Source organism: Camellia sinensis, chromosome 9 (genome assembly GCF_055761805.1).
Source record: "Camellia sinensis isolate YWXY chromosome 9, ASM5576180v1, whole genome shotgun sequence".
Lineage (NCBI taxonomy): Eukaryota > Viridiplantae > Streptophyta > Magnoliopsida > Ericales > Theaceae > Camellia > Camellia sinensis.
In genome coordinates this window covers 188592167-188615172 of record NC_138969.1, presented here as the reverse complement: position 1 = coordinate 188615172, position 23006 = coordinate 188592167, and the positions used below count along the sequence as shown (strand labels likewise).

The window sequence follows — 23006 nt, the reverse complement described above, 5'->3', positions numbered from 1 at the left end:
AATATTCTCTCTCTTAGATATTGCAACACATGTAACTTATATGAATTAGAAAGGAAGAAATGATGTATATGCACTGAAAAAATAAATATATATTATAAAGTGTAGAATTAAATTAATTTGTTGTGTTGTGTTTTCTACTTTCAAAATAACTATTATTTATATATTATCAAATTTTAATTTTTTATATTATCATTTTTTTAATTTTTTTTTAACGTAGTATTAATATTACAGTTCTGCTTTGAATACATAAATGAAACACATATGCTTGTTTGGTAACATATTTGTGTTTATATTTACAAAAAAATTGAAAAGGGTAAACAAAAACTTTAATTATCTATTTGTATTTTTAAAAACTTGAACAATTTACAAATTTTATTAAATTCTTTACTTTTCTGTAAATTTTATTAAATTTTATTAAATTCTTGTAACACAAAAATATTGATTCTACTTGGTTAGGAAAATAGTTTTCATTCCTTCCACAATCTCCCACCTCTCTGGTCAACCACCCTTCGCTCATCACCACATATGGTTACTCACCTTTTTTGACAAACACCTTTGGCGATCAACCATCATCTTCCATTGCTGGAAATCATCTTTGGCCACCATCACGTGGCCGATAATCACCTCCCACCGGCATGGCAATTACCTTTGATCATTAGCAACCACCTTCAATCACATCATCGACAACCATTTCAACCACCAGCCAACCACTCCTTTCAGTTCTTTTAAAATAAAATTTTTAAAACAGATGGAGTTACCGAACATATTTTTGTTTTTATTTTTACAAAAATTAGTTTTTGTAAACAAAAAAAAAAACAGTTACCTAAGGACACAAAGTTATTTTCTATGGACACACAACCAAGCACATGATTATTTTCTATAGACACATAACCAAACAATTTATACTATTATTATATAAAGTAAATGCTGGAATTGGTATGGATGCCATAGGATTTTTGTTTCAGAAATACCTACAAGAACAATTATAACAACAGTTATGCCATTATTTAACCTTTTTTTTAAAAAAAGAAAAAGAAAAAAAAAGACTGTACACTGCCTCTAACACACCCATGATTCTTTCAATTGCTCACATAGTGTGCTTTCGCTTTTAGTATATATATACATGAACATGAATCAAATATATATATATATATATATATATACATGAACAAGATTTAATCATTTTTTTAGTGAGATGCACTTCTAGATTTGTTCTTACATCTCTATATATGTATATACTATATTCAGTTCCGTGATTGGTTTTTGCATTCATAGAAAGTTTTCACATGAATACAGTATTAAAGCTGGGTGTTACTGTAATGTAAAGTGAAAGGGAGAGAGAGATACAAATTGGGGGAGAGAGAACAAGGCATGAAGGAATGGACAAAAATGGTGCATTTGGTAACACTAAATTGGGATAAGGCTTTGGGTTTGTACTCAGCACCTTCTTTGTAATGCTATGTATGAAGTTTAGGTCACTTGTGTCTTAGATATGTTTTTCTATTTTTGGATCCCAATTCTTGCTGTTTTTGTGACAAAATATTCGTTTTTTTAATGTAATTAAACAATCTAAAACTTAATAAATCAGGCGAAAATGAGTGGAAGAACCAACAAAATATAGTAATAAAATAAGAGAACTGCTATATATAACATGTTTATTTTACCCTTTTAATATAACCGGTCTACATGTCAAAATATTATTTATTCGCATTAATTCTTTAATAATCATTTTTAAACAAGAAAACTAATTATAAATACCATATAAGTGGCAATACAAAATGGTATTTCGCCCTTTTAGATTTATTTATTTAAATTAATAGAATTACGTACTAAAATGACATGACAACAGTCTTTTTTTATTTTATTTTAAATAACATACAATTTTTATGAGTTTTATATTTTAAAATTATAAGTCCATAACTCAATAAGTCATTCTACATACATTTTCTATTTATATATATCATTACGTAAAGTCCATTTCCATTTGTTATTTTGCTTTTTCAACTATATGTTTAGATAATCCGTTGACCACAAGTTTATGCATTTCATTGGGAGATGAGGTGTTCAACTTTCTCTACCTATATTTGAGTTTTCCTTCTTTTCATTTGGGTCTTTGTTGAGTTTGGTATGTTATTGTGGTTATGTGTTCTACTTACATTTATAGTTGAATTTTAAATTTGATACATTTATAGTTAATTTTAAATTTAATATTTTTTTTTGATATTAGAATTAATACCATATCAACAATGAGCAAGTTCCTAATTTGTTTAATGGGTTTTCAGCAATTATTAGAATCAGTTTGAGTTGAAGGATTTGGCAAGAAAAGAACAAAGAACAAAAAATAAAAAAAGGATGAGAATATTTTAATATTAATTGAAAATTAATAGTGTGAAATGAGAAAAAATAAAATATCAAACTGAGTGAATATACAATGTGGAAGTAGAAGCACCTGACTGGACTCATTCAAGGACGACGTGTCACTTTTACCTTTCAATTTTTATGAAAATTGCAAAGTTGTTTTTTATTGGACTAATTGATTTAAAAAAATAAAAACTAAACCAAGCCGTAAGTCTCGTTAAATGGAGTTGGTTATATGAATTATTATTTTTCACACAGCTTTATCAAAGGTCATTTTGTTAGTCAAATTAAGTAGATCCATATATCTATTTATAATACGAGCCAACGTTAATCTAGGCCTATTCGGTTCCCTAACACTTCCATCTACCGTCACTACAACATATCTCTTCACTACTACCTCTATTAATCTCTGTTGAATATAACCAAATTTTCGGACTAGTTGATTCAAAATAATAAATTAAAGGTTAAATGCTTTGCAATTGAAATGATGTAGATAAAATTAAAACTCACATAAAACTATATAGACCATTAAATTTGCCCTTATTTTTTGGTGGGTAAAGGACAGTTAGAATAGTTTTGAGTCCAATTCTTGATTCTTGAGGGGTGGTTTTGGTCATTGGCTGGTTTAATTCGTTGTGACTATTTATAATTTATTTTATTTGAGAATTTGTATTAATTTAGAGTTAATTATCTAAAAATCTTATTTATAAATATTATGTAGTTCGGGTTTTATGTAAGATTTTTTGAACCAGTAAATCTTATTTAGTAAAACTGAGAATGCTATCAGTTTTTTTTTTCTTCTAATTTTTAAAACTAAGAATATTATCAATTTTGCATAATAATGTAATGTTCCAGATAATTGTTTCACTAATTGATGAAAAAAAACAGAGTATGAGATTAAACGTTTTTGCCTTTCTACTTATTGTTTTGATTAAACTATCTAATAAAACCGAGAACATTATCAGTCTTTTTAATTTTAAAACTGAGAACATTATCAGTTTTCTCATTTTTAGTTTTTTTAATTTTTTTTCAATTTTGTGCATCAATGTGCCATTATCATACCCCTTTATAGACACAAAATTTTTAGTTTTGCACAAAAAAAAAATCAATTTTTTTTTTCCAAAAAAAAAGTTTTTTATTTTATTTTATTTAAATTTGAAAGTTGATATTTTAAAGTTTTGAAAAATAAAATAAATGTCAAATCATTACTACAACAAAAACATACTTTAGTGGCACTGCACTAGTGATATGTTTTTAGAAAATGCCACAAAAATAATATTTGGTGACACGTTTTAGAAAAATGCCACAGAACCACAACTATATAAGGCTCTAGTGGCATTTCAATAAAGAAATGTCACATTAATTTTATGGCATTTTATAAAAGAATGACACAAGAAATTATTATAGTGACATTTATCAACAGATGCTACTAAATTTTAGTAGTAATGTCATTTTTTTAAAAATGTCACTAAACTTGGTAAGTGCAAGTTACTTTTTATGGTATTAGGGGAAAAGTGTCATAAACAAATATTTTATAATATTTTAAGAAATGCTACTAAGCCAAAAACTTTCTAAGGTGTCTAATGGCATTTTTTGAAAAAACAAAAAATGTCAATATATTTTCAAAAAATTTAAAATGCACAAAATAAATATAAATAAATAAATTAAACTCAATAAAACATTTTTTTTTAACTGTACTTGCCACATGTACAAAATTGTTCAACGGCTTTATATTACTTAACATGAAAAATAAAATTTCAAATTGCTCTCCTGTACAAAGATAAAAGTTTCTTGAATTTTAGTCTCTATAGTTTCAACTAACTCGATTTTGACTCAGAATTTATGGATTTATCTCAATTTATATTAATTGCCTATAATTGTTGAGTAAATTACATCAATGATCCTTACATTTTGTTATTTCATATAGTTTTAATTGACTCAATTTTGACACTTAATTTTAGATTTTACATCAATGTAGTCAAATTGATAATATCTTTAGGGTCTTTGATAGAAAATTTTCATTAGATTGGTTCAAGTAAAGTCAATGAATTGACCAAGTATTTTATTTTACTCCTAAAATGATGACAGATTGCATTTGTCATTAAAAAAAAAAAATGCTATCAATTGGACCAATTTGAAACAAAATAAAAAATTTAAGATTAAAATCGATTCAATTGAAATTACAAAGACTAAAATAACATAATAGCCAAAATAGAAGGACTAATAGTGTAATTAGCCCTAATTGTTAGCATTTTTTAATAACAAATAAGCATACAAGTGACATATGTCATTCTTTTAGAGATAAAATAATAAATTTGTTCAACTCGTTGAGTTAACCTTAACAAATTCAGTAATCATTACAATAAAAACACACTTTAGTGGCACGACACTAGTGGCATGTTTCTAGAAAATACCACAAAAACAATATTTGGTGACACGTTTTAAAAAAATGCCACAGAACCACGAACATATAAAGCTCTAGTGGCATTTCAATAAAGAAATGTGTAGCTTGCTTTCCGTGTTCCTTAGAGGGTTTTAGTCTTCTCGGATACGATAACCTTACAGTTTAGACTCCCGTGGTTTTGAATCTGGTTTCACAAGTGCAATGTGAAATAGATTTAAACAAATGAGAGTCCAAATCGGGCATATCTTAGAAAATTCATTTATCATCAGAGATGCCAAAAATGGACTGCATTGCCAGATTTTAAAGTCGCCACCTAAATATTTTTGAAAAATTTAGAAAACCCGTGACTCGTGCCACAGGCCATTCGTCCATCATAACCAAAGTATCTCGGCTCGGGAACTTAGGTGTGAGAGGGGAAGGTCATGAATTGAGCATCCCACTCACCTGATAAAAAATCGACTTCTACTAATCATGACGTGATTTTTATGTACATTATATGCTCTTATTCTAATTATTATGCTAACTTACTATGTGAGGCATACAAATATAGACTATTTCTTCCACTTTGGAATGCTTTGATTTTATGTTTGTTTCAAAAGAATTTTGAATATGTGCTACTTGATAAAGCGAGCTCATATATACATTCAATCAAATTATCCCAACTTAAGCAAAATATCCTTTATCCATAGGCATTGAAGAGGTATATCAAATAAGCACTTAGCCTCATAGTAGTATGCTTAATATAACAATACAAACACTTATGCAATATGCTAAAACAAGAAATGCTCACCTAGTACTTAACCGAAGCAAGCCAAAATAGAAGATAATAGTTAGAAAAATGCATACTCTAGTATGCAAGTGACTAATGCAACACATATGAAATGTAACTACGAGGTTCGATTTATTTAATATGTCACATGACTCAACTCAAAGCATGCGGTAGCGCATGTATTCAATTAAGTAGGAAATGATAACAATGTTAGAATGATGAACTGAACCCGATGCATGCAAAAATGGATATTTACACATGGTAACTGCATGCAACCATCATAAGCAACTAAATAAAAGGGAGAAAGAAACGGGGGTTAGAAGACATACACAATATTACACGTTCCTCCTCATATAAGAGGGTCCGAATAAATATCCTAATTAAACTAATTATTACAACACTAAAAATTAACTAAATTAACTAGCTATTACAAATTCGAATGAAGCTACTAATTAAATACAACAAACTATTATTAAAGCATTAATTTAAAGGACTACTAGAAGCGAAGAGTTTCACGTGCACAAACGAGAACATCTTCCCGGAAATCTCTCTGTTTTGCTGCCAGAATCTGTTTTGTTTGTAGTCAGAAAATTATTCCGTTTTTACCTCAGTTTTTGCTTTGTTCTACCATAAAAATGACATTGCATGCACAAAAAAAGGTGGCCGGCCGGTTTTGAGAAGTGGTTGGCTAGACAGAAAGGTGGCCGGCCGGCCACTGTTTTCAGGTTCTGCCCTGCTACCACATGTAGACACCCCATTTTTGACGGCCTTTTAAGACTTGGATGTTCTTACAGGTACATTCGATCATGTGTCTGTTTGATTGCCGAACTCTCGAAGTCTCTAGTAGAATGCCACAGCTTTGGGCATTTCAAACCCTACATCCATTTTGTCTCATCTTTAGACCATGCCTAGGTCTTTTCAGCATGAAGTTTCAAATGGCCTGTCGGCCATCCTTGGAAGCTGCCGGCCACCACTTCTCCTTTGCTGGCCATTGATGTGTCTTGCTGGCCATCAATGAAGCCTTGTTGGCCATTACTGATGGACGGCTAGCCACCAGTGTTTCCTACAGATATTTTGTGCCAGCTGTTTGCACAGATTCATGCATCTTTCAACACATGTATGGCTGGATGTTTGTGAGAAAATTTTGTGTTTTCTATATATAGGACCCCTCTCTCTCATGTGTGGATGTTAGAAAAATTTGAGACATAAAAATTTTCTCTCTCTCTAGATTTCTCTCTCTCTTGCAAATTTGTGTGTGTTTGCTTAGTTTCTCTACACTTTAGCCTACATCTCCTAAACCAAATCCTCTCACCTTTGAGCTGAGGTTACTTGGGGCCTTCTTGGAGCTCTTGAAGGTGGTTTTGGCTTGGACTTGTGCCTAAAAGTGTTTTTTGCTTAAAGAGGTAGAATACTAGTTTGTTAGCTTGTTTTTAACACTTGTTTTTCTATCTTCTCTCAACTATTTTGAGTCTGGTTTTGAACTGTAAGAGCTTTATTTTTATGGCTTAAGAGTGTTGGTTTGAGGCCATTTTTGGTTAAAGGGTAGCACACCATTTTTGCTTCTTTGGTTGTAAAGGTTTTTGTGCCTTTGTTCATCACTTTCAAACCAAAGTTTTTTAGGCCTTTTAACCACTGAATTTCAGAGGTTTTTTAGTGGTAAAAAACTCATTTTGAAGCCCAAAATTAAAGGGGTTAGCCTCCCCTCCTTGTGTCTTGTTTGCACGCCTAATTAACTCCATGTATTAGCTTATTGTTTTACCTTTTTGTGGCTTAAGTCCAGCATGTTTTAGACTATATTTAAGGCTATTTTGCCATGGATTTAGACTCTTTGGTGCTTATCAGTTTCACATTGTACTTGTGAGACTAGATTCAGAACCGCGGGAGTCTGAATTGTGAGGCCTTCTTTTCAAATCTTTTCAAAAGGCGGGGAGTGGAAAAAAGGCGAGTCCACACCACATAATTGAAACAAAGCAAAAACATAGTGTTTTCTAGGAGATGTTTATCCTCTCTACCTGTCCCTAGCATGTAACTGATCAAGGGATGAGTAGATTCGGTTCGCAAATCATCAATATTCGCAGGTTTGTTGCGTGACGATCTATGAACTGATAAGATAAAGGCTTAGTAAATGGAAATAAAAGACCAACAACACGCCCTCTCTATCATGGAGTTACCTCAAGAGAACTGATAGGCATTGATTCTTGAATCACTAAACATCACTACGAAATATGTAATGATTCAAGACTCAATGGGTTCAATATAACGCCCGATTGAACTCAAATCAACTTTATTACTCTTTTTATCTCTTTTACTCTGATTTTATTAGCCTCTTTTGCATTACCTTGTGATTTTCTTATATTTTTTTCATTTTTTCCAAAAGTGATAACTACGTCCACCAAGTGCAAAAAGCGATAAAGAGTAGTGTCAAACAAGAGGTTGTGCTTAACATGAGAAAGATGTAATGCTTTGGTAACGAACCTCTAAAGAGATTAAACCATTAAGTGTGAAAAGTTTCTTTCTCATACCTTGAACAAAAATCTAGTGCTTAAAACAACTCTTAATCAAAGAAAGCAAAGAAAGGAGAGAGGTTGCAGAGATGATTATTACAAGTGTGAATATATGTATGAAAACTATGTAAATAAAGCTATCAACTCAAGTAGATTGGTATCTATGGCCTAAACCACCAAATCTATGAGACCTTACAATAATACAGGCATAGTATTCAAAATATAAACTAAATAAACAATTAAAAAACCCCCTAAATTATACAAAATAGTGTTAAAAACCAGTTTGAAAAGCTAGAAAAAAGTAAACAAAAATGGAAGAGAACAAAGCTAGTAAGCAAGTTTAAGGAAGGGTGGCTAACCCCTCCACCTTTTGGACCTTAAAATCACATATTTTAGCCTTTGAAAACTCTGAAAAACTGTATATAAATCAAAGAAACAAGTGTGAAGAATAAGGATATAAACTATGGAATATGGTTCAAGAAATGGTGATTAATCCCTTCACCTTTGGTAGCTTTTAAATCACAAGTTTCAGCACTTAAATTTAGTCCAAAATAGAGTATAAACAACAAGAAAATGAGAGGAAAAGAGTAGGGTAAATAAGGGAGAAGATGACAAAAGCTATACCTCTTGAAGAGAGGATATTTTTTGGTTCACAAACCACAAAGTGATCACCCTCAAGAGCTGAAATTTTGGCTTAATAATCTCAGCAAGAAGTCTCAAGATTTTTCTTAAGGAAGTGTATGGGTAATGTATGTATATTGCAAGATAAATATGGAGAGTGTTTGGCAAGTTTTTGTCTCTTGACAAAATTTCTAACCTAAAACCATGAGAGATGATCAAGTATTTATAGAAAAACAGGTTCTCCTATCAGAAATTTTTGTATTGAGCTAGCCGGTGCAAGGCATGCACATAGGGAGACAGCTAGCAGCAAAATATATGCCGACAGCTAGATATGGTCGACCAACCAGGAAGAGGGGCAGCTGACCAATGGCCAATAAAAATTGGCCTGCCGGCTACTGGCCAGCAGGCTTCCGAGTGGTCAGGCTATAAAAAAAATTAGATTTTGGTTCAGAGGGGGTACAAGTGTAGACACCCCATTTTTGACCGACCTTGAGACTCAGACGTCACCAGTTGAGCACTTGGTGATATTGCATGTTGTGCTTGTTCAAAAGTCTCAAAGTCGCGGCTGCGAGCCCTGCCTCCGGACTTCCGAACCCTCTTCTGTGCCTTGCCTCGGTTTGCGAACCAGACTCGATTTTCTCGGTTTCTTTTCCTGAGGGAAGGGAGAGGTCTCGTAGACCATCTCTCAATGTCCGTAGGCTACATTTTTTGGCCGTAGGCCATTTTTCCCATTTCGGAGCCCGGTTTCCGGTTTTTCGGGACCGTTGGCCGTGTGCCTCGATTCGGGACCGCCTAACCATCTCCGTTTGCTCTAAATTTTGGCATACATCTTATTTACCCCCTTTTGAGGGACACTGGGGTCTGAGAAACCCACTTCGTGGCCGAACGCCACTTTCGATGCTTAACAGCCCATTTTCGGGACCCCGAACTGCGTGTTTTGGCCCCCGAGCATTCGTTTTGCATCGGTTTTCGTTCATTTTTGGCAGGTGCCTCTGTTTCATCACCAGGGAGGTCACTGGAGGGTGGGAGGCCAGCAATTATCTTGGCAACCAGTTATGTTCCATTTTCGCCCTCCGACACCCGTTTTTCGCACTTCCGAGCCAATGTTGAACACCCTTGGGCCACTTTCTTGAACTCCAAACCACATATTTGTGATGTACACACATGGGAGGACCCTAAAAGTTCATGGCCGGCCATTAATTCCATTTGAACCTTTTGAACCCCTCCTCAAAGTGGCTTGTTCTCTCTCCTGTTTTAGAGTTTCCAAATTCGAACCACAGGGTTGTGAAGAGGGGACCTGGGAGGCCACCAATATGTGGTGGCCGGCCACTAAACCAACTTGACCCTTTTGACCCCTAGCCGGCCGGCTAGGGGTGGTGGCTGGCCGGCCACCTGCAACAAAAATACTTGGCCGGCCATATTCCTTGCAGTGCACACTTTACAGCTGTACAGTTGTTTCCCCCAGAAAATATCTATATCCGGGGGATATTTTGTGGGGGAACAAGAGGCTCATTTTGGCTCCACTTTGGCCTAGAGTCTTCTCTCCCTCTCTTGCATTTTTTGCTGGCCTCCCAACTCAAGAAAAGGGGTTGCAAGGATTGGTTGGAGCATATACATACATATCACCCCATTTCCTTCAAGTTTTGGGCTCCATTTCTTCATCATCATCAAGCTCCATCACCACTACTCCATTCCAGAAGCAAGGGGAGGAATTCCAGAAGCTTAAAGTCATCAAAGTTGGTCCAACAAGCAACAAAAGCATTGGTCTTCAAGGGTGAGTAGCATTTCCCCCTTTTTTGGTCTATTTCTTGCACCTTTTGTAAGCCATACATGCTTATTGATTTGAGCTCCGACCAAAACTGAAAAGGTCATTTTTTTGAGCTCATTTTCTTGTTTTATTAAGGGCTCAACCCTGTTTGAGCCCTCCATATTACACTTGCTTCAATATCCTCCTTGAATGCCATTTTCTTGCATGCTTTGGCAGCCTATCATGCTTCTGTTTTTGGTCTTTTTACAGGCCTAGAAATAGTCTTATTTTGACCTTATTAACATGTTTTATTAAGGGTCTTTGGCTGTTTGGTGAATGCTTTGCATACTTTGTGTTATTGCCTCATTTGAGCCTCATTTTGCATTGCATTTCTAGCATGTTTGTATACTGTTTTGGAGTTTTTACGGTTCAGTAAATATGCTTATTTTTGGTCCCTCTTCAATGTTGTAGAAGGGAATTTTTCAGTTTGGGCTGTGCATATGCCACTTGCCTCTTTGGCCACCTTTTGGCCCTTTTTCTTGCATGGGAGTGCAGCCATACTTGTGTTTGTTTTTAGGGTTTTTACAGTTCTGTAAAGTGGCTTATTTTTTTCCCCTCTTCAATGTTGTTGAAGGGTCCTAACCTGTTTGACGACAGCAGCTGTGAGTTGCTTCATAATCTCATGTTTAGGGCCATTTTTGCATGCCATTGTTGCCCTATCTTTGCTTGCTGTTTGGCCATGATTTGTACTGGAAAAATGATTATTTTGAGGCTGTCTTGCTTCCGTATTTTCATTGCATGTCCATATTGTGCATGTTTGGTATAGCTATAGGCCATTTCGGGTGCCATAATTTGCATTTCGGGAGAGATTCCATGCATCGGGTGTGTTTTCGCCTCATTTCGGGGCTGTTTTCCCCCACATTTCATTGCTAAAAATCCATTAACATGTTTCCATATGCTATTTCCATGCCATTGCATTGCGTATGCCATTGCCTCGATTTGCGTGCCCGTGTGCACGCATTTCGAGGCACTTCATTTTCATCCATCGGCCTCTCATGTGAGTGAGGCTGAGGCTCTCTCATGTTAGTATAAGTCCATGTTGCATTTTCCATGCCATTTTAGCCATAGTGCATTGCGTATGCCATTGCCTCAGTTTGCGTGCCCGTGTGCACGCATTTCGAGGCACTTCATTTTCATCCATCGGCTTCTTATGTGAGTGTGGCTGAGGCTCTCTCATGCTAGTATAAGTCCATGTTGCATTCTATATGCCATCCCATGCCATATTGCATTGCGTATGCCATTGCCTCGGTTTGCGTGCCCGTGTGCACGTATTTCGAGGCACTTCATTTTCATCCATCGGCTTCTTATGTAAGTGTGGCTGAGGCTCTCTCATGTTAGTATAAGTCCATTTTGCATTCTATATGCCATTTCCATGCCATTGCATTGCGTATGCCATCGCCTCGGTTTGCGTGCCCGCGTGCACGCATTTCGAGGCACTTCATTTTCATCCATCGGCCTCTTATGTGAGTGCGGCTGAGGCTCTCTCATGTGAGTATAAGTCCATGTTGCATTCTAGGAAAATGAGTTGGACCCCCAGTGGGGGTGCTGGGGGTCAACTTTGATTGGCTGAAAAACTGTTTTTTTTTTTTTTTTTTTTTTTTTTTTTTTTTGGTTTGAGCCAGTGGACAGTTGCCACCTGTCACTGGGGTTGCTGGGGGTCGCCCCCCACTGGGGGTCCCCAGCATTGCCCTTGCATTCTATATGCCATTTTAGCCATATTGCATTGCGTATGCCATTGCCTCGGTTTGCGTGCCCGCGTGCACGCATTTCGAGGCACTTCATTTTCATCTGATGGCCTCCTATGTGAGTGTGGCTGAGGCTCTCTCATGTTGGTGTAAGCCCATTATTGCATTGCGTATGCCATTTCATCCATAGCATTGTGTATGCTCGGTTGTGTGTTACCCCGTATAGCGTGTATGTCATTCCATAGCATTGTGTATGTTAGGATTGTATCTTAGTTGCATTTCATGCATGTCATGCATATTGCATCGTGTTCGGGATAGGAGTTAGCCCGGGCACGGGAAATGAGGTGCATTTCGTACTCCGAGTGACGAAATGTGTCTCAATTCCCCAGTCACCGACACTTCGGATCATCCATGATGGAGTTAGGTTTTGTCGTGTTGATACGTGCATTCATTCTATATTGAATTGTGCAATTCGACTCCCCGGCCATCATGCCTCGATATGCGTGATTGGTGGCACGAGGATCGAGGCATGCATATATTTGTGAAAATACATTGCTATGCCCCTTTCCTGCTCTCTGTTGCAGCAAAATGAAGAATCAGTAACTTTTCGGGACTTGGCACGCATTTCAAGAATAACTGCTAAACAGAGGCTAATTGGGGCATCCCGGTGGATTTCCGCGCAAGACAACCCGGACATGCATCATCCATCAGAAGCAAGGCAGTCCCTGGCTTGCATGCCAGTTTTATTTACTTTCTTAGTTAATTCATTAATTAATTAGGAATTTGTATATTATTTGGACTGTAATATTTGGACTGTAATATTCTTTCGTTTGGAACTGTATTATTTATTCGGACCCTCTGCGCGAGGGCACAACTGTAATAAGTGTGCGTGTGTGTGTTGTATGTCTTCCAACCCCACGTCTTTCTCCCTTTTATTTATCCGCTTATGATGGTTAGATTAGGGCATATTTTAATTAGCATACAGTATGACAGCATGTTTGCATTCATTCATCTGTTTTGCATGCATCGGGCTCGGCGCATCATACTAACTGCATTGTATTTTCAATTCCAAATTGAATACATGTTAGTTGTAGCATTCCATATACCATGTTTAGAATAGCCGAGCCCACTATAGGTTGCATTTTTGCATGTGTTGCATTAGGCAATTCTGTATACTTAGGATCATGCATGATTTCTAATGTGGTTTCCATTTTGGCTTGGAGTACTCGGTAAGCTTTATGCTTTAGCATCCTTGCATGCGTGTGAGTGACTGCCATGAATAGCATGCTTACCATGAGCCTAATTGCTAATGTGATATAACTGCCTGAATGCCTGTGGGTGAAGGTTGAGTTATCTGGATTGGAATGAATCATCAAATGTTTGTTTCAAGCCCACTAGATAGTGGCAAAACCATCTTTTCTAAGCCCACCCGAGGGTGGCAAAATCTGCATTTTAAGCCTACCTGCGGGTAGCAAACCATCTTTCAAACAAACAAACATGAAATGTTTTGTTCCAATTCAGGCGACTCAGTCTATACTTGTATGCTGTGCGCATCACGTAGTAACCTAGGCTAATAACCGGAATAAGAACATACAATGTTTTCAAAAATAGATATCATGGTTAGTAGAGGCCGGTCTCTGACCGGGCGAGCGGGGGTGCTCACGAAGTGACCTTCCCCAATCGTACCCAAGTTCCCGAGCCGAGGCAACTTTGGTGATGACGGACACGTGGCCTTAGGCAAACGAGTCAGGGTTTCCTAAATTTCCCAAAAATAAAATATTTAGGTGGCGACTCTGTATCTGGCAAAGCAGTCCATGTTTGGCACTTCTTTCAAAATCTGTTTTTTCTCAAAACGATTTGCCGGATTTGGACTCTTTGGTTCAGACTTAGAACCGTGACAAATTTGAGAGTCCTGAGCTGTAGTGACCCCAATATGAACAGAACGGGACTTACACTCCCGGGGCGTTCGGGGACGTCTACAACAAGGTTTAAGCTCTGAAGTTTGAAAATCAAAGCCTTCTGCAGAAGAAATTGAACGATTGTACAGCGTAATAATTCATCATCGAGTGTTCAATATGAGGTGTCTAAGTCTTAAAGACGATAAAAAAATGGGGTGTCTACAAAATGTCACATCAATTTTATGGCCTTTTATAAAATAATTATACAAGAAATTGTTTTAGTGACATTTATCAACAGATGCCACTAAACTTTAGTAGCAATGTCATTTTTTAAAAGATGTCACTGAATTAGGTAGGTGCAAGTTACTTTTTATGGCATTAGGTGAAAAGTGTCATAAACAAACATTTTATAGCATTTTGAGAAATGCCACAAAGCCAAAAACTTTTGAAGTTATCTAATGGCATTTTTTGAAAAACCAAAAAATGCCAATATATTTTCAAAATTTTTAAAATGCACAAATAAATTAAAAAAAAATTAAACTCAATATATCATGTTTTTTTAATTGTACTTGCCACATGTACAAAATTGATCAACGACTTTATGTGACTTAATAGGAAAAATAAAATTTCAAATTACTCTCTTATACAATGATAAAGTTTCTTAAATTTTAGTCTCTGTAGTTTCAATTAACTCGATTTTGACTCTGAATTTACTAATTTATCTCAATTTATTTCAATTGCTTATAATTGTTGAGTAAATTACATCAATAATCCTTACATTTTGTTGTTTCATATAGTTTTAATTGACTCAATTTTGACACTTAATTTTAGATTTTACGTCAATTTAGTCGAATTGATAACATCTTTAGAGTCTTTGATAGAAAATTTTCGTTGGATTGGTTAAAGTTAAGTCACTGAATTAACAAAGTATTTTGTTTTACTCCTAAAATGATGACTGGTTGCATTTGCTATCAATTGGATCAATTTGAGACAAAATAAAAAATTCAAGGTTAAAATTGATTCAATTGAAATTACAAAGACTAAAATGACATAATAGCCAAAATAGAGGGACTAATAGTGTAATTAGCCCTAATTGTTAGCATTTTTTAATGGCAAATAGGCATACAAGTGACATATGCCATTCTTTTAGAGGTAAAATAATAAATTTTCTTAACTCGTTGAGTTAACCTCAACAAATTTAGTGATCATTTTTCATCAAAAACACTAACGGTATTATTAATTGAACCAAATTGACACAAAATTAAAAATTACAGATTATAATTGATTTAATTAAAAATATAAGGACCGAAATTAATATTTATTTATTTTTATTTAAAATATGAACAAACTTAATCCATATGATTCATCTGGTCTCATTCTCCACCCTTTTTTTTATTTTTTATTTTTTTTATTTTTATATTTTATATTATATGACAAAGGAAATAAGGAAGCTCAAAGGAAACAAACTGCAGCGATCCTAATTTTTTCTTAAGTCATTATTATTATTATTATTATTATTATTATTATTATTACTTTATTTTTTTTTGGCTTTATTAATTGCGTAGATACATGAGAATTTAATGTGATATTTAATTATATATAATTAATCCGAATATTTATATATTTTATATATAAAAAAAGTGTTTTATATATTGATAAAATATATATCATATTTATATATGTTGTATTTGTATAATATAATAGTTATTAGGTTATATAATTGTGATTAGGTTGTAATAGGGTTGTCATTAGGAAAACGAAAAGAAAAAAAAAAGAAAAAAAAAATCAAAACCAGCGAGTAGCAGATGAGAGAGAAAGAGAGATGGCGGGAGAGAGAGGAGAGGAAAAACAAGGGTTAGGGTTTTATTTTGGTGGTTTCATTAATTCTCCAAGCATTTCTTTGATTTTCAAATAATAATTGTGCGTGCAAAACCCACTTCTCTTAATTTATGTTTATTTTGTTATTTTTATTTATTTATTTGATGTTGGTTTGATATTGTATTGGCATAAAGATGATGGATTGATTTCAATTATTTTGGTTAGTTGTGTATACAACGTTTAGGGTTTTTATATATATTTATTTTATGGTTGTAATCACACTCATGGATATATGAAATTAAAATAAACTAGGAACCTATAGATAAATTCCAAATATTTCACCATGACTCCAGGAATTGTTGTTTTATTTGAGTGCTGGTAAGAAAAAGTGTATTAAAAAAATTTTGTTGTGTTTTCATGCCATCCTTATCTATCATCTACACCACAAATATGCTGTGTTTTCATCTTCTACAATCAGAGTTCATTAGGTATTCTTTCTCTCTTTCTCACTCTTATCAAACACACACAATACCCTTTTTGTCACTTATTTATGATCTTCTTGTTTTAGGTATAAAATTTGATATAATCTGTAAAATCTAATCTTTTAACTCATGAATTTATTAATTTTCATCTTTTGATATAAATGGTTAGTTGTGATTTACTATTATTGTATTTATGTTGTGATTTTATATAATGTCTTGCAAGTGTTTATTTAAATGCTTCGGTGGGATTTTGCATTGTTTTGCTCTGTTTTTATTTTAATATTTTTTTTTACCCTTTTTCTATTTGTAAGGATAAATAAGATGATAAAATAATACTAATCTCTTTTCACACCACCACTTCAAGAAAGATTCTAAAGCCCCATCTATGTTTATTTATTTTTTTATTATTTTTTATTTATTTATTTATTATTATTATTTTTTTTTTTGCATTCGTAAACATGGTATTTCTAAAAGTCCCAATTAAGTAATTAAATCATGTGGCTTGCTTATCTACTAGAGAAATGCATATCACTTTCAGTTGTGATCATCTTCACTCTAGCACTTTGTACTAGTTTATTTTTTAAATATTATTTATTAATTGTAAATATGTAATTACTTAAGTAGTTAAATCTTGATTTATAGGTAGGAGATATAATTGTTCTAAAAAGTATCATTAGACCAATAGAAACAGTTGCAATTAGAGTACTTAAAAGCATATAACCCATCTAAAGAAGTAGAGGAAAAAGAACTAGGACGTGACTATTGGGAGGTACATGTTCAAGTGCCAGTCAAATCTAATAAGAGTTTGATCTGATCATATGGAGTTGTCAAAACAATTGGACAAGCTATTGGAGCTCATGCTTTTTGGTCTACTCCATTTGCGGTATATTTCTTTCGTAAATACTAATTTCATTAATAAATTTATATTAACTTAATATAGTTTCAATTACCTTTGTATGCTTATTTTTTGAATGCAGATTTTGCAAGTTATGGATGCTAGCCGAGAATATTTATATAAGTGAGGTTTAGAATTTGGGAACTGAATTTGTTTTGATAATTTGTCTCCCGGGAAGATGAATACCGCTATGGCTTTTCAGAACTTATGGTTGGAATAATTTTCTTTTAATTTTTTTTTTGCTTTAACTTTGTTAGTGTGGTAGAATATTTTATAATTTTAATTATAATTTGTATTGCAATATAAATAAATTTATATTTTTAGATTAAAAAAAAATGATTGTGGTTTGAATTTTTGTTTTTGTTTTTGATGGAATGATCTTATGGTGGTAATATTTATTTATTATTATAAAAATATTACAAGATGAATGGTTGTCAAATTAATATAGGATGTGGCAATTAATAATCAATTTTTTATAAAATCGATTCAATTTTTACAGGCATTTACGCATGTTTAGTTGTGAGTTTTAAAAGTGTCAATGAAAAGAACATATAAGTAGCATTTCGTAGAAGTGGTAGTAGCTTTGCAAAGTGTTACTAAAATAAGCTCCAATGGCACAAATGAAATGGATTTAGTGGCATTTATGAAGTTGGTAAAATTATCAATTGTGGTATAACAAACGCCATTAAAAATCCATATAGTGGCATTTTTTAGATTGTAAGTCTTCTTTAATGGTACTTGATAGCGTTACGAATAGTGTCTACCATGACATTAAAGTGTCACTGAAAGTCTATAGCCTTGATGGTGTAATGGCACTTAAAAGTGTCACTGAAGTGCCACTAAATCTTTTTTTAATAGCGCTTGATAGTGTTACAAATAGTGTCTATCATGACATCAAAGTGTTATTGAAAGTTTTTAACCATGATGGTGTAATGGCACTTGTAAGTGTCACTGAGATGCCACTAGTATCTACCGTGGCACAGATATAAATGGCACTTGTTTAAAATGCCACAAGATTGAAAAATGTTATTAGAAGAATAGTTTTGTGCACTTTCAAATGTCACTAAACTAAGAAAATGTTGTAGTGCATTATGTTCCTTTATAAATAATCATAAATGTTGAACAATTATTGTTTGAAGGACACACTACAACAAAATGCACTTTTGGCGACCAAATTTGGTGACTAAAAAAAATTTAGTTGCCAAAACTTACGGAATTGGCGATCAAAAATTTTTTTAGTCAGCAAAAGTACAATATTTAGCTACTAATTTTTTTAGTTGGGAAATATTGATTATTGGTGACTAAAAAATGTTTTAGTCGCTATATAGATAGTTTTGGCTACTAAAATTTTTTAGTCGCCGAATGAAAAACAAAAATTTACTTTTAGACTTTTGGCGACCAAAAGTTTGGTCGCCAAAATTTTATTTTTAGCGACTAAAAAATATTTTAGTCGCCAAAGAATTAAAATATTTGAAGGGAAAAGTTTGAATTTTGGAGGGATTTATAAAATTAATTGGCGACCAAAACATTTCGTCGCCAAATTACTACTTTTAGCGACTGAAACAATTTTAGTCGACAATAGTATATAATTTAGGCTAAAATAATATTTAGTCAGATTTTTCGCACCCTTTTTAGTGACCACAATAATATTTAGTAGCCAAATGACATGAAATTATTTAATCATTATATACATTTCCCGACAAATAAATCATTTAGTCATGGAAGCTCAAAATTTTATAGAGGGAGTAATTTCAGATTCACGCCTCTGTTTCATACATTTACCCTCTCTGTGTATACACCACAACCACAGAACCTCTCTCTTAGCAAACCTCACCACCGCAAATCAACAAACCTCACGGCGATCAAACCTCACGACCGCGCATCCTCGCACCGTCGGTCCCCGTATGTTGCAAATCAGCACCGCCACTGCCGCTAACAGGTTCGCTCTCTCACTCTCTTTCGTTTTGTTGCTCTCTCGCTCTGACTTTCTCTCTCTCTCTCTCTCTCTCTCTCTCTCTCTCCACCCTTTCTTCTATTTCCCCAACTGTGAGCTCTTGCTCTAGGGTTGTTTATTCTACCCATTCAGTTTAATTTTGTCCTCATTTCTGAAATAGGTTTGTTTGAAGTGGTTTCATTAACTGGATTATGACTCCCATTCGATGGAGTTCAAATAAGAAAAGAAAAAATAGAAAAAGAAAAGAAAAAGCAAAGGGAGTGGTCTGATTTTTGTTCCATTGTTTTTGCTTGATGGGAAATTGTCTTTGCTTCTCTGTTTTTGAGTTTGGTTTGTGCTGATACATGTGTGGTTTGCTGTGAATTTCTGCTGCCTGTTGCACGTTCTGCTCACCAACTGTTTGATGCAATGCCTAAATGAAAAATTCACCCACTCATGTAGACACAGATATAACTCATCACTTCTATCATAATTAGTTCTTGTCTTAGTTGTCTACCTATCCTTGGCTTTGCTTCCTGTGCAAAATGGCTAAGATTCTTCTCAAACTGGTGTAGTTGTCTACTTATCCTTGTCTCTGTTGTCTACACATCTAACTCACTTTTTATACCCATTGTGAAGCTCTTTTTTTTTTTTTTTCGTTTTCCCTTGCATTTTTTAGTTACTTTATCTAGACCATTTATGTTATGATATGAACTGATTCCATTACCCCTCAGATTTTTCTTAAAGTGGATTAATATTATTCTAACTATCACGCAACTGCATGATATCAAACATCCCTCTTCAAAACAATCCTTTCAATAATTAATTTTTTAACTTTCCCTTTTCTTTAGCACTACATGCTTTAAGCTTGAAGAATATCATACTGCCAAGGCAGCACTAGAAAAGGGTACTTATTTAGCACAAAATGATTCATGATTTACCAAACTGATTACAGAGTGTGATGAAAGTATTGCAAGTATGTACATGCCTATACCTATATGTCGTGTTACTTCTATGTTGAATAACAGAACAAGCCTTTAACGGTTTTTATAGGTCAGTTTTATTTTTTATTTTTAAATTATTTTTTTGATATGCATTAGAAGTGTAGGTTTTTTTTTTTTTTTTTTTTTTTATCTGTTGTTTCAATTGCTGCCTTTATCATTAGACTAGTGTTAATGCTAGCAGCTACTGCCATTGTGATGGCAGTACTATCTTTGCTTCTGTTGTTGTCGGCACCCATGCCATCATTTATTTTCCTCGATTGCTGTTAATTTGTTGTAACCAAGATTAGTCTATTAGATTGTTTTTTTATGCTAGATGGAGTATTCTACTTCTGGAGATAATTGTCCCAGCTCTATACAGTTTTTTGACAATGATTACTTGAACAAGCCTTCATACTATCAGAAACCAAAAGAAGTGGTAGTGACAATATTTGCAAAGGGTGTACTAGAAAAAAAATGTCTATGTCCAAGAAATGCAGAGAAAACACTACCAGTTTTGATTGATTTGTTTATTGTCTAGACATGAGAAGGAGGCTTAATAGTCAAATATATATAATAATAAATAAACAAATAAAAGGTAAAGTTGAATTTATTTATTTTTCTTTGAAAAGTTAAAGTTGATTCATATAGTCTGGTCATCGCAGAACTATGATTCTGTATAGATTTTGGAAAAATTAAAGTAATTGAATCAATAATTTTTTTTAAGTTATGGTTTTCTTTTTAATTAGGCCCCATATATGTGTGTATATATGTATATCATTTTCTAAGGAAAATTGATGGTCTAATTTAATGAAGAAAAACTGATTTCATGTTTGTTTAGATAAGTTCATGATATGGGAAGATGGGTTAGATTTAGATATAGGTTGGGGTTTTGTCCATTTGAAGGTGGAATTGTTAATATAAATTTCATAGCTTGTTTTATGTATTTAGGAACTTTATTTATGGGTTTTAATTGATTTTGATTTCTAATTTGGCTTCTTGGTTTCTAATGAATAATTCTATGCATACTAACAATCTTACTAAAATTATAAATGCTCAAATGTGTTTAACAAATTATTTTAGTTATCCGTTAGGGTATATCTTAGAAGGTATAAATGCTATGAGTTTGCATTTTGCCCCAGTTTTCTTGACAACACTCAGTATTAAAGTAGTCAAATTCATTACATTTTAAGATATGTTAGTTTATTTGGTCACTGAATCATTTAGTGACATGGCTTCAGTGATCCTTTTTTTTTGGGTCGCTGATACTAATATAAACATTGCTAAAATTGTTTTTTTCTTGTAGTGACAATAGTAATTCGCATGCTTTGTGTGGGGACATAATTTTTGAATGACAACACGTGGCCAAGGTGACACCGAAGTGTCAGCCGACGTGTCACGTGTCTTGGTCATGACACCAAGGTGATCTCGGCTAGGCCGAGGTTATCTGCGAAGAAATCGGAATCCGGGATAAGCGGATAAGGGACAAGAGTCCTAGAATGGGAGAGGACTTTAGTTTGGATAAGGATAAAACTCTTAGAGAGTTTATCCCAATCCTACTGGGAGTCCAAGATTAGCAGTAATCCTAAGTCCATTGATGCTAGGCTTCTATTGGGATTAGGTAAGTGTTGGCTATAAAAGAGAGGCACCCCCATGGGTCTAAGGTATGCTTTTTATGCTCTGAATAGTGAGTTAAGAACTTTTGCTATCTTTGAGAGATAACTGACTTGATCGTCAGAGTGCCCTCAAGTGGATGAACCACTGCAGAAATCTCTTCTTTTTGTGACAGGTCGTTCGGGCTTAATCTATTCTGTCAGTGTTCTCCAGCTGAGTGTTTGATTGGCAGTGTGGTCGGAAATTGACACACACACTTTGTAATATAGGATCATTTATTTTTATCACCAAATTAAGGTTTAATTTTAGGTTTGGCTTATAGATGAATGTTTATGAATGTTTTTCACTTGTTAGAAATTGTTGGGCTTGTTTGAATTTTTTTATGATTTTTTATGAATGTTTTTCACTTGTTAGAAATTGTTGGGTTTGTTTGAAATTTTTATGAATTTTTATGAGTGTTTTTTGAAATTGTTGGCCTCTCATAAATTTTTTTATGAATCATAGTCTCATAAATTCATTCCGTAATGTTTATAATGTTTCTTTTGACAGTTCCAATTCAATAATTAAGAAGAAGAATTGGAACTTGTGGATTGGTGCTAGAAAGAATGTGGTGAGGAGAGAAAATATAGAGGCCGCCGTAAGGAGGGTGATGGACGGCGGTGATGATGACAGAGAAGGCTAAAGTGCTGGAAGAGATGGCATTGAAAGCTGTTAAAGAAGGTGGATCATCTCATAGAAATTTGACGGTGTTGATTGAAGAGTTTGAGCAACTAAAAGATCAAAGGGCTAATGACGTTTGAGGGTTATTACATTGTCTATGTTTCTGTTCTTCACTGCTTATTACATTTTATTGAAATAAGGCATTCGAATGGCTTTTAATAGTTAAATTTTGTATATGGTTGGAAATTGAATGCTACAGGTTGTAGAGAAATATTTTTATTGAATGGTTGAGAATTGAATGAATGAATGAATGGATGAATAATTTTGTATATGCACAGGTTTCAGGTAGCGCAAAAAATATTACAGAACAAATTATAAAAACTAAATGAGACATTTTGGCGACTAAACAAATATCACAAGTTGGCTTTTGGCTATTCAAATTTTAGTTGCCAATTGTGAAAAAGCGAAACTTTTGACTATTAAATGTTTGGTCGCCAATTCTCAAAAAGTGAAACTTTTGGCTACCAAAAATTTAGTCGCCAAGCATACGTGCTCAACTGGCTGCTAAATAATTTAGT

The 23006-nt window shown here is 33.9% G+C and overlaps 1 long non-coding RNA gene across 1 annotated transcript; it reads left to right on the top strand.

The window, feature by feature from the left end:
* Window positions 1–18946: 18946 nt before the first annotated feature.
* Window positions 18947–22757, top strand: LOC114259064 (uncharacterized). Its single transcript, XR_003628174.2, has 2 exons — window positions 18947–19180; window positions 22318–22757. It is a non-coding gene; the product is annotated as an uncharacterized LOC114259064 (long non-coding RNA).
* The last annotated feature ends 249 nt before the right edge of the window (window positions 22758–23006 follow it).